General features: G+C 42.7%; 1 protein-coding gene across 3 annotated transcripts in view; it reads right to left on the reverse strand.

The window, feature by feature from the left end:
- The window catches only part of GALNT11 (polypeptide N-acetylgalactosaminyltransferase 11), a 1,380,327-nt gene that overhangs the window by 664,749 nt on the left and 699,393 nt on the right, over window positions 1–16,185 (reverse strand). The gene's annotated exons all lie outside the window — the stretch shown is intronic.

Below are 16,185 nucleotides of genomic sequence, written 5' to 3' on the forward strand. Positions count from 1 at the left end.
GGTGCATGTGGACATATTTGTTTTTGTCAATCTACCATTGCTATCTACAGCTGTGTGGCCATATAGATATATGTGTATACACACACATATATATATATATATATATATATATATATATATATATACATATATACATACATATATGTATAGTTATCTACATCTATTCATATGTTGTATCTGTTTAGATAATATATTTACTCATACACATACATTTGCATGTTGGAATACATTCTCTGTACTGTTGAATGACTGGGCTGGCTGATATGTTTTGAATACTTCAGGGATATGTATATCTGACATGGCTTAGTGGCAAATCACTTTGGCTATGGTGTGTGGGGTCCTGTGTTTGAGCCTAGCAGAGGCTGTTTATTTTGTTGCTGGGCAGAACAAGGGCCGTTGGATACAGAGTGGTTAAGGCACTTTTAAGCAGTTGTTAGTGGGTTTGCGCGGATGTAAGCACTGCTAAACTGCCGTTACATCTGCTTACAGAGAGTAACTTCAGATTTGCTTAACCAGTGTAGGCATTGCTTACCCCCACGCAAACGGACTTAAGCCTTCTTACTAGTGCTTACATAGGCATACTATTGCTTATTTGTGCTTAAAACTTACTAGTGCCTTATTCATTCTGACACTGACACTTTACATGAGCATTTCTTGTAGTACTCCAGTTTATATATATATATATATATATATATATATATATATATATATATATGTGTGTGTGTGTGTGTGTGTGTGGGTTTTGCAACAAACATTGGTTATAACGTTCTTTGCCATGTAAAATAGACTGTGCTGCAGTGGGACTTGAACCGGGAATGCCTGCTCGTTAGGAGAATGCTCTGCCCTACATTATTGCTGTGCTGCTTCATTTGCATATATCTTCCTTGTTATCCTCTTCAGCCTTTTCAGCGGCTTTAACCATAGCTAAGCAATGGCACACCCGTGCACCTAAGGGTAGCTTTAATCAGATTTTTAAAAGAAAACAAACGGGTTTCTACATTTTATTTTTATGTATTGTTGCTGTTGTACACATAGGGGACTGTTGGTGGGGATATGCGGACACCTATGACCGGTCTCGTGCATTCCTTACCACTTTCTCCTGTTCTACATTGCAGGGGCATGTTTATTCTGAGAGCTCTGCTCTCAGACACGTCCCCTGCACTTGTACACACTCCGTGTAAACCTAGGAGCTTGGGCAGCACGCCTTGTTAATATGCATGGCGCTCTGCCGTCCTGCTCCTAAACGGGCGCTTCCTATGCAGGACTAAGCTAGTCCTGCACGGAAGATTAGTGCATCCAGGGGAAAGCTACCAACATAGTGGAAAAGTCTCCACGCAAACATAAGGTGATACTGTTCAATTCTAGAAGCCTGAACAAAAAACTCCACACCCTTCAATCACTCCTCACCCTGGAGGATGTAGACATCTGTGCTGCGACAGAGATTTGGTTTAAAGCTACAGAAAGTACCCGGCAGTGCAAGGCTACAGTGCCTTCAACACATTTTGACCACCACAGACTGGGGACAAAGGTGGAAGTGTCTCAATCTAGATTAGCAAGAAACATACCTCCAGGTTGATTAAACAGGATTATGCCACAGAGCTCATCTATGTGGAAGTCACCACAGGTAAGGTCCTTCAACATATCATGGCTAGCTACAGGTCACCATTTATGCCCATAGTCTCTCACAACTCTTACCTAAACCTACAAGAGGTACCCACCATACAAATTAACACCTTATTTATGGGTGACTTTAACTACCCCTCTATAGACTGGGACACCCATACTGCCTTAAACTCACAGGCATAATACTTCCTGGACTTTATTAACAAAAACACCCTGGAAGAGAGAGTGCACTCTCCAATCAGAGAATCAGACATACTGGATCTTTCACTCACCAACATGAGAGAATGTTGCACCCCCCCTTCCCCACTCCCCCTTATGTCACTCACATCCTCACAAGTCTGGCTGGATGACAAAGCTGTCTCCTTTGAAGTTAAAATCAACCTCCTAAGTATTTAACAAACTGTTTACCTTGAAGAAAACTACTATCTTTATTTGAAGGCATTTATTGTTAAAGTACTATATGTTATATATTAATAGCCAATCTAATTTTTTTTTTTTTTTTTTTTTTTTTACAAAGTGTATGTTCATTGTATATTTTATCTTTATTTTTGTGGAGCTTTTCTCCCCGGGCCTCCACTGAAAATGGGTTTCTGACCCAGTGGACTTTCCTGGTCAAAAAGTCAATAAATAAAATAAAATAACCAACCTGGAAAACACAGCTGAACCAGTAAACATTAGGAACTTTTCTAAGGCAAACTACATCCTATTAAGTGATAGTCTGTCAAAATTCAAGGCTCTCTGTAATCCCAAGAACCCCCTAACTATGCAGAATTAATCACCGAGTCCCTATACAAATATGAATGGCTGCATAGAGGCTGCCACACCTACCACAAGTAAACCCCAAAACCCAAAAAATACACTAAAAACAAACTCCAATGGTGAAATCCTCACCTAAATAGGGTATATAATAAAGGAATCATGGCCAAAAACAGGAAGAACAAAACCCTTAAAGTCAAGTGCTCTGTTACACAAGTAAACAAGAAACTAAGAGGTCTAATCAATTCCAAAAAGGCCAACTATGAGGCCAAAACTTTCCTCTAGAGTCAAATGAGTAACAAATCACATAACTTATCAGCTAATCAATACAAGGGAAGCAAAAGAAAAGTACAGTTGTGTACACTTACCATAAATGTAGATGTTCGAGTGTATTCACTGTTGCAGTCATTACATTTGGGTTATATGCCTGCAGGTAGCCCTCAGCTGGCCTGAATATCAAAGTCTTGGATCCCTGCGTCAGATGCGGTCTCTTCTTCCATGACGTCAGGTCATCAGGGGTATAAAGCATGCAGCCGACGCCATTACATCAGTTTTTCTTGCCCCAGATGTCAGGTGCCCCCATAATGGGAAGCAATTATATATAAGGTTACACCTCCAACAAAAAAGCAAATACACCAGAAAGCTGAAAAACACTAAACAAGAAGAAAGGTATAGCCAAGAGAAGTCAGGGGGCTGGAGGGAGGGTAACCAGGACTGCAACAGTGAATACACTCGAACATCTACATTTATGGGAAGTGTACACAACTGTACTATGTTCTTCGTGTTTCACTGTTGCAGTCATTACATTTGGGTATATTCCCAAAGCTAAGAAAGGGAGGAGGAAGTTAGAGAGCATTAGGACCAGCTATTAAGCCCTGCAAGACTGCAGTGGCAACACCAGCTCTGGATTTAGAAAAAATAGGCAAGTAGTAATGCTTGGTGAAGGTATGTACAGAGCTCCAGCTTCTAGGATGTCCCCGGTAGAGACACCTCTGAGAAAGGCTGTAGAGGTAGATGCAGCCCTGGTGGAATGTGATCTTATCCCCTGTGGGGTAGGTTTTCCATGGTGCTTATAGCAGAAATGAAAGCAATGGCCTATCCACTTAGAAAAGGTTTGCTTTGAAATGGCCTTCTCCTCTGGCCCTGCAGCAAAGGAAACTAGCAACTGTTCAGTTTTTTTGAGAGGCTTAGTCCTGTCCAAATAAAATCTAAGTTGTCTGTGCACATCCAGAGTGCAGTATTCATTCTCCTTTGTTCTGTGGATTAGGAAAAAAGGTTGGCAAATGACTGGACTGATTAAGGGCCACACTGGATACCACCTTGGGCATTAAGGAAGGATTGGTCCTGAGGGACACCCTGTCTGCATGGAAGATGATGAAGGGCTCCATTGCCATGAGGCCTGTAAATCAGACACTCTTCTTGCTGAAGTGATGGCTAGAAGGAAGGCTGTTTTCCAAGAAAGGAATTTCAAGTGTGCAGTTGCAGCTGGCTCAAAAGGAGGTAGAGTGAGGTTTTCCAATACAAAGTTAAGGTCCCAGGCTGGAGTAGGGGCTCTCCTGGGTGGTCTTAAATTTTTGGCCCCTCTGAGGAATTGTTTCAGCAGGGGGTGAGAGAAGAGGGGTGACTCAGTATTATAATGTGTTGAAATGGCTGAGTCATGGATTTTAATTGATGAGAAGGAAAGGCCCTTGTGGAGCATCTCTGTTAAGTATTGAAGAATATGCAGTAAGCTGGGCATCGTGCCCATCTCCTGGGTCTGGCTCCAGGAACAGTATCTTTTCCACTTTTTAGCATAGGGTTTTCTAGTACTAGGCCTCCTTGCCTCCAGAATGACATCTAGCACCTGCTTACTGAGGGATGCTATTGGAGAGCTCAGGGAATTAGCCAGGCTGCAAGGTTCATGGTTTGAAGCTGGGGGTGCAGAATCTGGCCCTCCTGCTGGGACAGCAGGGAAGGGATCTGAGGCAGGTGCCATGGTTCCAGCAGTGACATACTGTGCAAGAGGGGGTACCAGTGCTGGCATGGTCAGTCTGGTGTGATCAGTATTGTCCTTGGTTTGTCCTGTTTGATCTTTAGCAGAACGTTTGAGAGGAGAGGTAGAGGGGGAAAGACATAAACTGAGAGGCTTTCCCAGGTGAAGGACAGGGCATCCACTTTTCAAACTTGACTGTGGGAAGTTCTTGTGCAGAATTTGTCCAATTGGTAGTTCTGAGGGGAGGCAAACAGGTCCGTCTCTGGGTTCCCCCATTTGTTTCTCAAAATGTTGAATATCTTTGGTTCCAGTTTCCACTCATGTGGGTCCATGAGATTTCTGCTTAGGTTGTCTGCCAGTGAATTTAGCTTGCCTGGCAGGAATTGAGCTTGTAGGTGCACTTGGTAGCTCAAGGCTGTGTTCCACAGAGCCATGGCTAGTCTGCAGAGAGGATACGAGTGGGTTCTCCCCTGCTTGTTTATGTACCACATAACAGTGGTGTTGTCTGTCTTTACCAATAATTGTCCTGGAAGAATGTGTCCTTGAAGGCTGTCAGGGAATTCTGTACAGCTAACATTTCTTTTTGATTGATATGCACGTGCATCTGACTCTGGTTCCATTTGCCCTGAATGCACTGCCCTGCCAAGTGAGCCCCCCATGCATAGTCTGATGAGTCTGTTGTTAGGGTTTGGGTGGCAGGGAGTAGAGTGAATGGCAGTCCCTTGTTGTAGTAGCAGGCCTCTGCCCACCAAAGGAACTGTCTTTATACAAGTAATGATAGGAATCATTGATTCCAAGTCCTGAGAATGTTGACACCATAGGCTTTTTAGATACCATTGTAGTTTCCTCATATGCAGTCTTGCATATGGAATTAGAAGAATGCAAGAGGCCACGAACCCAAGGGCTTGCAGGATTTTCCTTGCAGATAGCTGGGTCTTTGTGGCCAGTAGTTTGAAGTAGACTGTCAAATAAACTTGTTTCTCTGGCGTGAGGTAAGCCATCTGGGAAGTTGTGTTCAAGCTTGCTCCCAGGAATACAATTTGTTGGCATGGTACTAGATTAGATTTCTTTTCATGTATGGTATACCCCAGTGAGGTTAGAAGTTTATTTACAAATGCCTGATAATTTAGTAGCATGTCCTGGCTTTCTGCCTGAATTAAACAATCGTCCAGGTATGGATATATTTGAATATTTCTTTGCCTGCAAAATGCATTGACTGGAGCTAGGCACTTTGTGAACCCTGGGTGCAGTAGATAAGCCAAAGGGAAGTGCATAGAACTGATAGTGCATGTAGCCTGCTCTGAAGCTTAGGTATTTCGTGCAAGATTCCCTTATTGGAATGTGCAGGTAAGCTGCCTTTAAGTCTAAGGTTGCCAACCAGGCATCTTTGCCTAGCACAGGAAGCAGCTGATGAAGTGTTAGCATTTTGAATTTTGGGATTACCAAAAAGGTGTTTAGAATATGATTTGGGGGCAGGTCTGGCCAACCATTTGGAGTTGGTAAGGTGTGAAAGTGGAATCTGTATCCTTGGGAAACTATATTTAAAACCCATTTGTCCTGGGTAATGAGTTCCCAGTATTTTGCATGCAGGGCGATCTTTCCCCCTAAGGGAGCAGGCAGATGAGCAGGGCTTGGAAGGTTTAAGGTTAAGTCATTGTGACAGTTTTCCATAGGGGGGTGTCTTACTACTTCCAGCTTTGGAAGTGGGAGCCCCCCACTGCTTAGGCCTATGAGTACCTTGAGACTGTAGCCTAGGTGGTCTGCTGTTCCTGGGTTTGGACTGATAAGGCCAGGAAGAGACAGGAAAGGACCAATTCTTAGAAGGCCAATGCCTACTAAATCTGGGAGGCTGTACTTGCAGGAAATCTTTAACAGTTTGCATAGATTTAGCTTTTTCCTCCATCTTTTTTAAGGACGACTTCTGCTTTTTTGCCAAAAAGGCGGTCTTGGTTTAAGGGAGCATCCAGTAATTTAGCTTTAACATGAGCTGGCATATTTTGCTCCTTAAGCCAAGCATGCCTTCTAAGAACAGATCTAGTGACAGCAGTCCTGCAAGATGCTTCTAAAGAGTCAAAACCACATTGCAAAGTATGTTTACCAACTTGTTCAGCAGAATGCATTACATCCTGTAATTCTTTATTTTCAGCACAGTCAGGAATCAACATAATTTTCTGTTTAAGTAGTCCCATAATATGCTGCTGATACTTTAACATATGAAACTGGCAGTTTACCTAATGGCTAAAGTAGCAGAAGTGTATACCTTCTTACCCCATCTGTCCAAGGCCCTGGAATCCCTATCAGAGGGGGTAGGGTTTCTGGCAATAGTAGCCATAATGCCTTTAGGTCCCTGGGAAATGGTCGGTGGGTCCGCAGTAGGATTCTTGAAGAGGAACTTGTGAGAGTCAGGTACTCTGTAATACCGGTCAGGTTTCCTGGGAGCTGGAGGTAAAGTGTCTGGGGTGAGGCTAGATTCCAAGAAGGCATCATCTACAATGTCCAGGACAGGAGGGATAGCCAAAGACTTGTGTTGAGGTAGGAGTAAGAATTCCCTAAGCCTCTTTTTGGAGTCAGAGTAATCCTGGCTTTCCCAGCGGAAATGCTCCTTAAGAGTGTGCAAGGTTTCACCAAAAGAAAAATCTTCTGGAGGGGAAGCAGAGGGAATGGAGTCCTCTGCATCAGAATCCTCATAGGTAGATAAGGGCAAATCCTGGTAATCAGAAGAAACAGAAATTTCAGAATCCTGATTAGAAGAATCAGAAGGAAAATCAGTGCTAGGTCTTTAGAGGGTGAAAGCTGGCTTCCCCTAATTAAAGTAATAAGGTCTTCAGCCATTCTTATCATTTGTTTTTTAGGCATATGGGCCTGACCATGCGGTTTGGATGTCGGTTTTCTAGGCATGGGTCGAGTTTTAGGATTTGAAGAAGAAGATGGTGTCTGTTTGAAATGCAATTCAGTAGGCCTGAAAACACCCTCAGAAGCCGGTGCCTGCACAGCGGCTCCGGACCCATCCAAGGTAGAGACATCCGCAGATTCCATGGTCGAAGAAGCATCTCGCGGCATACCGGACTCTGAATGGGTCTCAGCAGAGGCCTGCGAATCAGAAGTAGCGAGTATCAGGGGCTGCGAAAGCACCTCACTGAGTACCAGCAAACTGGGACTAGCTTAACGGAAGTGTCGTCAGCAGCTTTGGACCTATGCGGTCTGTCTCTGTCTTTATCTTTACGTTTTTTTGGAATGTCGGTAGTCGGATGGCTTATCGAAGCCATTTCTGGATAATTAAACCGAGTGCCGAAATAGTTTGATGCAAAAATGAACCGACGACGAATAGTTCGCGGATTGAATAAGGCACAAAACTGACAAGGGACGTCGTGGTCTGGGCCTAAGCAAGGAATGCAGTATGAATGAAAATCTTTATGAGGTATTTGCTTTCCACAGGTAATACAATTGCTAACTTTTACTGACATCGGTTTAGAGCAAGAAAAGGGATCCCCATCAGGGTACTTAGCTTTTCTGAAGACTTCGGTTCTGAAACTCGAAAACAAAAATTTCAGGAGTCGGCCGACCAGCACTTGCGAACTGCTTCTGCTCCGGGCACCACGCGGCAAGAAAGACTGATGTAATGGCGTTGGCTGCATGCTTTATACCCCTGACGACCTGACATCATGGAAGAAGAGACAGCATCTGACACAGGGATCCAAGACTTTAATATTCAGGCCAGCTGAGGGCTACCTGCAGGCAGATAACCCAAATGTAATGACTGCAACAGTGGAACACGAAGAACATCAGGAACAGCTTAATTTAGATAAAGCAATATCACATATTGTGACTGTATTAAAGCAGTTCCAAAATGATGCCTTGTTTTCAAAACAGAAATAAAATGCATCAGTTGTGTCACTGTAATCCCATTATGCTGGACATCTCACAGCAAACTTGAGACTTTTTTTGAGGTATTCCAGCTACACATTTTCCCTTTGTACTACTTGTGTTATCACCTAGTAGTAATACTCTTAGACCTTCCTCCCTTTACCCTCTTAGGTCTTTCTGGCCTCTCTCCCCCAGTTTCTGACAAACATGGATGGACAATTTCCTATGGTTTCTCCTGCCAGTCTGGTTGATATGGGGATCCTGAGACAGTGTAGAAACTGCCTCATGTACATGGATAACACTCTACTACTACCACCTAGGAACACAATTTGTGTGAGATGCAAATACATCAAGCACCTAGTGTCATTGCTCTCTTCCCCACAAGCCAGTATATCTGGCACTGAGAAGCTTTTCAACATGAACACCACACCTCAAACACCACCCACACCTACAGAACCCCCCCCCCCCATATGCGGAGGTCCTCAAAAAAATATATCCAAACAAAAGAGACCTCCGAGGCAAAAACACATGTGAACTTCACTGCCCACCACACCACACATTTATTTCCAGTTTTATGACCAGGGAAGTCCACGGGGCCCAAGGAGCCTGTTTTCAGTGGAGGCCCGGGGAGAAAAGCTCCAACAATATAAAATACAGTGGGATACAGAATACAATATAAAATACAGTAGGATACATATTCAAGTAAATACACAGAATATAAGTACACAGCAAATGCAAAGTAGAAATACAAAAATATATGCTGTTTAAAAAAAGCTATTTACAAAATTGGTCTAAAAACTGTTCTAATTATCAAGTTGAGGACATTAGTAAGTTTGGAGTTATATTTATAATAGCATATTGGAACAAACAAGATTTTCTAGATATGGGAGGTTGCAATGTAGAAAAAGATAAGAGTACTGACAACAGTTATTACTCCTTTTATAGAGAAGGTTAGTATAGAGCTTAGGTGTTGAAGGGTTAGAAGGGGGGGGGGGTGAGCTAGGTTGGGAGAATTTGGAAAAACATAGGCCACACACCTGTGTCTCACAGCCACTAAGGCCTAAACATAAACCCGACATATTAGTCATAGGTGACTCCATTGTGAGAGACAAAGATATGCTCCTCACCAAGCTGGATTGTTGAGCGCCAGAATCTGCAATATCACCAATGTACTCAAGTCTCTCAACAGGTACCGTTATGACTCTGTTATAGTCCATGGTGGAGTGAATGACTTGAGACGTACTTCCCTGGACTATATGAAGAGATACATGATCGAGCTCACTGAATGTGTGTCCCAGGCAGGTATGTTCCTAGTCTTTAGCAGCATTCTACCATCACCCAAAATGATGCCTCAATGCAAGCTGAAAATGACTGACTTTAACAAAAGGCTTAGTTACTGCTGTCATTCCAAGGGGATCCAGTACCTGACAGCCTGTGATGACATGACTGACAAACCACGATGCTTTGCCAGAGATGGCCTGCATCTGTCTCCCTTTGGCTTCAGGCTACTGGCAAAGGCTCTTGTCTCCCCCATAGTGCCTTTTTAAGGCAATGCCTTGACATCAAAACTACCAACATGAAAATTTAATCAAAACATAAATTAACTGTTATGCTGCTAAATGCCCGGCATCTAAACATGAAACTGCACTCACTGCAAGCATTCTGGAAGAAGCTGACATTTGTGAAGTCAAAGAAACCTGGTTCAAAGCTGTGGAGAGCAACAGAGCCATACCAGATTACTCATCCTATCATACATTCAGACCCCAAGCAGTGGGCAGCAAAACAAAAAGAGGAAGAACTGCAATACATATAAAAGACATACACACCACTAGGCTAGTCAAATGGTATGATGCACAGGAAACACTCCAGGTGCAGTTAACAATTGACAAGATCCCTGTTCAAATCACAGCTAGCTCTAGGCCTCCAACTTTGACTCGAGATGCCCACTCCACTTGTCTGGACCTCTTCAAATCTATCAAGATTCAACCCTTTACCTTTGATCCTGGCCGACTAACTATCCAACCATAGACTGGAAGAAATGCTCATGCCAAAACACAAATGCCCACAGATTCCTTGATTTTGTCAATGCAAATGCCTTGGACCAGTTGGCTAACACCCCCACAAGAGGTGAAAATATCTTGGATGTGGTATTACTCAACTTGAGTAACCACTGCAGCATCTCTACAGTGTCATCATCCCTGATATGATCTGACAACAAAGCAGTCACTTTCAAAGTCACCATCTCTCCCAACCCTCACCAGCTAGAGTCAAACAAAAAAACTTCTCTAAAGCTGATTACAACCTCCTGAGGGAAAGCATAAACAGCTTCACAGTGCCCTCCCCCTACATAGGAACTGGCAAGTATGCCCAAACCTACACAAAAACACTATATAAGCATTTATATAGCTGCATGGAATGAGGAATACCAGAAAGGACAAAATCAACCTCCTCAAGAAAGAGTAAACTTATTTGGTGGACATCTACAATAAATAAACTCTATAATAAAAGGAAAAAAATTGCTGTCCAGAACCAAGAAGGAGCAGGTGATAATTGGAAGCAATCTCTCCTTAGCCTGAACAAGCAAATAAGAGCACTAGTGAAATCCTTCAAAGCAAACTTCGAGTCCAAACTGGCCAGAACTACTAAAGACAACCATAAGGCCTTCTTCACATATGTCCACAATCTCAAGGGAAGCATCGAGATCTGCTCAGAACTGGTGGTCAAGGACACCATATACACAAATGCTGTAGATATAGCCAACATGCTGGTAGACAGGTTCAGTGAAAACTTCACCCCTCTGCCCCCCCCAACAGTAAAACAGGACATCCCCAGTACCTGCCCCCCCTCTCGTTATCTCTAGGGAGCAAGTCATCACTGCCCTCTCAAAGGCAAAAAAATACAGCCTCCATGGGATATGATAACTTCCCAGGATGCATCCTACATGAACTTGGGCAGGAACCTGCAGCACCATTAAGCACCCTATTCAACCAAAGCCTGAGTACTGGCTTCATCTCAGCCGAGTGGAGGACAGCCACTGTCATCCCTCTCCACAAAGGTTGAGTGTCCACCGATCCAGAAAAATATAGACACATCAGCCTAAGTAGCCTAATCTGCAAGGCCATGGAGTGGATTACCATGGACCTGATTAACAAGGACATTGACAATCTCCAGACACTTCATCCCATACAGTTTGGTTTTATCAAGGGGAGGTCATGCCTGTTAAATTTGGTCGACATCTTTGAGACAGTCACCAAGGCCATAGACAAGGGGAAGACAGTGCACATCACCTACCTTGACATGCCAAAGCCTTCGATACTATTCCCCATTCAGGTATAATAAACTCTCTTAACTAGGCATCAATCCATATGCTACCAGATGGGTAGCAAACTGACTCACTGATAGAACCACCTAGTCAAAATATGGGAATCCACCTCAAGCAGTAGACCCATAACAAGCGTTGTACCCCAGGGATCGGTCTTTGGGCCACTGCTGTTTGGGATATACTTCTCTGAAGTGCAGGCCAAATCTAGTGGGCTACGGCTGACCAAGTTTGCATACGACTGTAAGCTGGGTGCTGTCTTCCATTCCCCTATTGATGTGGATATTCTCTAAGAGGATCTCACCCAGGCAAATGACTAGTGCCAGAAACATGGCCTCAAACTGAATGCCAAAAAATGCATCAGCATCCCTTTTCGGGAGAGTGATATCCCCAAAAATTATTACATTGATAATAAGGTCCTAAGCATGTAATCAGTCATGATGGACTTGAGCATCCAGGTTGATAGCAAACTGACATTTGACCATCATATAGCCTTGGTTGTACGGAATGCTTTCTACATGGCCCACCTCATTAGTAAAGGTATCTCATCCAGGGACAAGGTGATCATAACATCCCTATATTCTTCCCTTATAAAACCCATTACTGAGTACAATGTCCCTTTCAGCATGTACCTCACAAAGAACATGCAGCAGCTGGACATACCACAGAGGTTCCTCACCCGGAGAATCCAGGGCCTCAAACATCTACCCTACACAGATAGGCTAAAAGCCCTGTCCCTCTACAGTCTCCTTCAGACTCCTCATAGGTGACCTCTTGTCTGGCATACAAAGCAACACCTTGATGGGACTGCTGCATATCCACAAGTAAAGCTCCACTCGAATAACCCGCATGCGCGACCTCAACCTGGTCTGTGACATCAATAGGACTTGTTGGCAGGACAGATTTGTGTCCCACAGACTCCCCCTTTTGTGGAATAGACTCCCTCTCCACGTAAAGCAGAGTACCTCATTAACCCTTTTTAAGTGCACCCTGGACAACTGGATGGAGAAAAGAAAATACACCCCTGGGATTCCACTTGTGTCCCTGCTGGACAGTGGCATAGGGTGCTGACTTGTTGGAACATGGGTTAATTCTTGGCTAGGCTTGTAACAGCCTCAGGGCCAATAGCCTAGTAAGTTCCTATGATCCTGTGATTAACAGTTTTCACTTTCTCTGCTCAGAAAGGAGAACTGCATACCATACCCTAACCAATGTGCCTCATCAGATGAAGTAACATGTACCATGAAGTTCTCCTCAATTGGTAAAGATCTGTTCTTTAACTTCTGTGGATTCAATTAGTTATTCAAGGAGTTCATGCCTCTCCAAGCAAAAAATGTTCATAACAAGGTCAACATCACATTCAGTATAGACTTTTAAACAGAATCAAACTGTTCAAATTATGGTATCTAGAAAGGAAAACCAGTTTAATAAAAGTAAACTATTGAAAAGCACTGTGTTCATTTTATTTTAAAAAATCTACTTCATTCCACTGCAATCTTATTAAATCTCATCTGAATTGTATACAACATAAATACATCACTACAATCTCTGTTCCCTCCCATGAAACTGGCATTCTCCCTTTAAAAGACTCTGGAATCTTTAACAGTACTATTACTAGTTTACAAACCTGATACTCACAGGAAGGAGATAACAACATGGATCTGCAAAGTATCTTATCAAACTTGAAAAAGTGCAGAAAAGGAAAAAAAAACAAAGTACCTTATACAACCAATGGCCACTTTTATCCAATCATCTCTAAATATTCCCTTCTAAGGCTACAGTCCAAGGAAAGGTTCCCACATTTCTATCTCCAGTCTCCACTTCAAATTGCAGACAGACAATGTGATGAATGCAAAGCACACCAATACTTATGACACCCCTATCCCACCCATCATGCAAAAAGATACTTTTGGATGTGTACTTACAAGCACTTGTGTATTGTGAGTGCTCTGCAACTCGGTACACTTGTATGTATAAAAGTATTTATAAATCTCTGTCCTTTACAAGCTGTTACAGCAGATGTGTAAACTACTCAAGAAGACAATGGTTGAAAAATATGCAGTGACCCACACATCCTTAATAATGTAATCAAGATGTAAAAATACAAACAAACATACCAGCATACTCCAGCCAGTATTGAGATGCATTTCAGCCTGCGTCACTGCCACAGATGGATAAAGCCCTGATTTTGTCCCAGGTGACCAGAGTTTGATTAGAGGCGTGGATACTTCATAATGTACAGAAGATTACCATTGCACATCCTGGTGTGAGGGAGTGTGCATGCCCAAGAGCACATCAGTGTGGTACAATATGGCATACCCTGGGTGTGAGCGAGTGTGCATGCCCAGAAGCATACAAGTGTGGTATGATTTCCTTGGTGTAGATTCAGGCGACTACTGTGCTGTGCCTCCAGTGGGTTGGCAGGGATGTCCTGCTGACATCATCCCCTTGAGGAAAAACTGGAAAGAGCAGCAGTGATGCCAACTGCATGGGTAGTCACTAAGGTGGGTGCAAGGAGGAGGTACAGTTTAAAGAAAAAAAATGATAACCTTCCCCTCATAGCTGTCTTACTGATAGCCCCTTCCAAACAATCCTCACTCCTGGTTTGCTGGGAAACTGGCCAAGATGGATGATGATCAGAAGGCAGTGAGGCAAAGTATATAAACAAAAAAAAAGACATCTAATTTTTACAATTGTAGTTGATGCATATAAGGCATTTGATAGACTAAATTTAAGGTTCTTGCTCTCAATATTTCCCTACTCTGGGTTCCCTTCTAAATTCATCTGAATGATTAAAACACTTTATGATAAATATTATACAATTATATATATATATATATATATATATATATATATCAAAACAAAAATCTTTCCAATAGAATTATGATTAAAAATGGAACAAGGCAAGGTTGTCCTTTATCCCAGTTTTTCTTTAACCTATATCTTGAACCACTCTTCCTCCTTATTAAACATAATATTTATCACAACCCTCCCCCAATAATCTTTAAATAGTAAAGTTTTTCTGACAGCTTTTGCTGGAAATCTTTATTTCTGTTACCCAAGCTCAGATATATCTAAATTAATGAAAGCCATTGATACTTTCTCCAAGATGTCCAACTACAAACTTAATCTAAACAAAACTACTACATTCCCATTAAGTACACCCAAACTAAAGTCATTATAGCCCCATTTAGACAAAGTTGAAATAAAACAGTCTATCAAGTATCTTGGGACTAACATTTACCAAAATAAACAGGATTTCTATCAAAATAACATCTTGAGCAAATGGCAAAATATAGTACAGGACTGTAACAGTTGGAATAACCTAAAATTACCCTTTCTATCCAAGGTTGCTATAATCACGATGAATATCTTTCCCAGACTAACATATATTTTAATGACCTCCCAAGTGATAGTCTACAATGTTGTTGGTTTGCCTTTTGGCTTTTCCCGGTAAGGGGTCGCCACAGCGGAACTCCGGTCCGCTAATGATTGGCAGTAGATTTTTACGAAACGCCGAGGTGCCAGCTCGACGCCCAACATTCAACGAAGGCACGCCCATTTACGCACGCATGTCTTTCGAACGCTACACAACCGCGGGGAGAACATGCAGACTCCACACAGAAGGCACTCACAACCAAAGCCGAGACTCGAACGGGAGAACCTCTTGCTGAGAGGTAACAATGCTACCGCTGTGATAGTCTACAATAACCTCTTGAAAAAACTACACACAGTTTTAGTTAAATTTATATGGTTCCCTAATTCTGTAAGGATATCATACTACAAACTAATAAACCCAAAGCTAAATGGGGGATTAAACCTTCCAGATTTTAGATTGTATTTTGATATTTCAGTAGCAGAATAATAAGAATATCGGAATATAATTCAATAAATTATACTTGGTCATCTATATAGATAACAAGGCCGCGGTGGTGCAGTGGTTAGTGTTGTCTCCTCACAACAAGAGGTTCTCCCGTTCGATTCTTAGGAGAAGCGTCGTCGGCAGTTTTGGACCTCAACGGCCTGTCTCTGTCTTTTTCTTTGCATTTTTTTGGTATTCCGGTAGTCGGATGGCTAACCGACGTCATTTCTGGATAATTAAACTGAGAACCAAAATATTTAGAAGCAAAAATGTACCAACGACGGATAGTGCACTGATTAAATAAAGCACAAAACAGACAGCAAGGTACGTCGTGGTCAGGGCCTAAGCAAGGAATACAGTACAAATGAAAATCCTTATGAGGTATTTGCTTCCCTCAAGTAATACAACTATTAACTTTTACTGACATCGGTAAGGAGCAAGAAAAAGTTTCCCCAACGGGGTACTTAGCTTTTAGTTGAAGACACTGGTTCTGAAACTTGAAAATGAAAATTTCAGGAGTCTGCCGACCGGCACTTGCGAACTGCTTCTGCTTTGTGTACCGCGCGGCAAGAAAGACTGATGTAATGGCGTCAGCTGCACGTTTTATACCCCTGACGACCTGACGTCATAGAAGAAGGGACATCAACTGACGCAGGACCCAAGACTTTGTTAATCAGGCCGACTGAGGGCAACCTGCCAGCAGATTACCCAAATGTAATGACTGCAACAGTGAAACATGAACTTCATCAAGGCCGTGGTGGTGCAGCGGTTAGTGTTGTCTCCTCACAG

The sequence above is a fragment of the Protopterus annectens genome, chromosome 3.part1, assembly GCF_019279795.1.
Source record: "Protopterus annectens isolate FY-2018-M chromosome 3.part1, PAN1.0, whole genome shotgun sequence".
Taxonomy (NCBI): Eukaryota; Metazoa; Chordata; order Ceratodontiformes; family Protopteridae; genus Protopterus; species Protopterus annectens.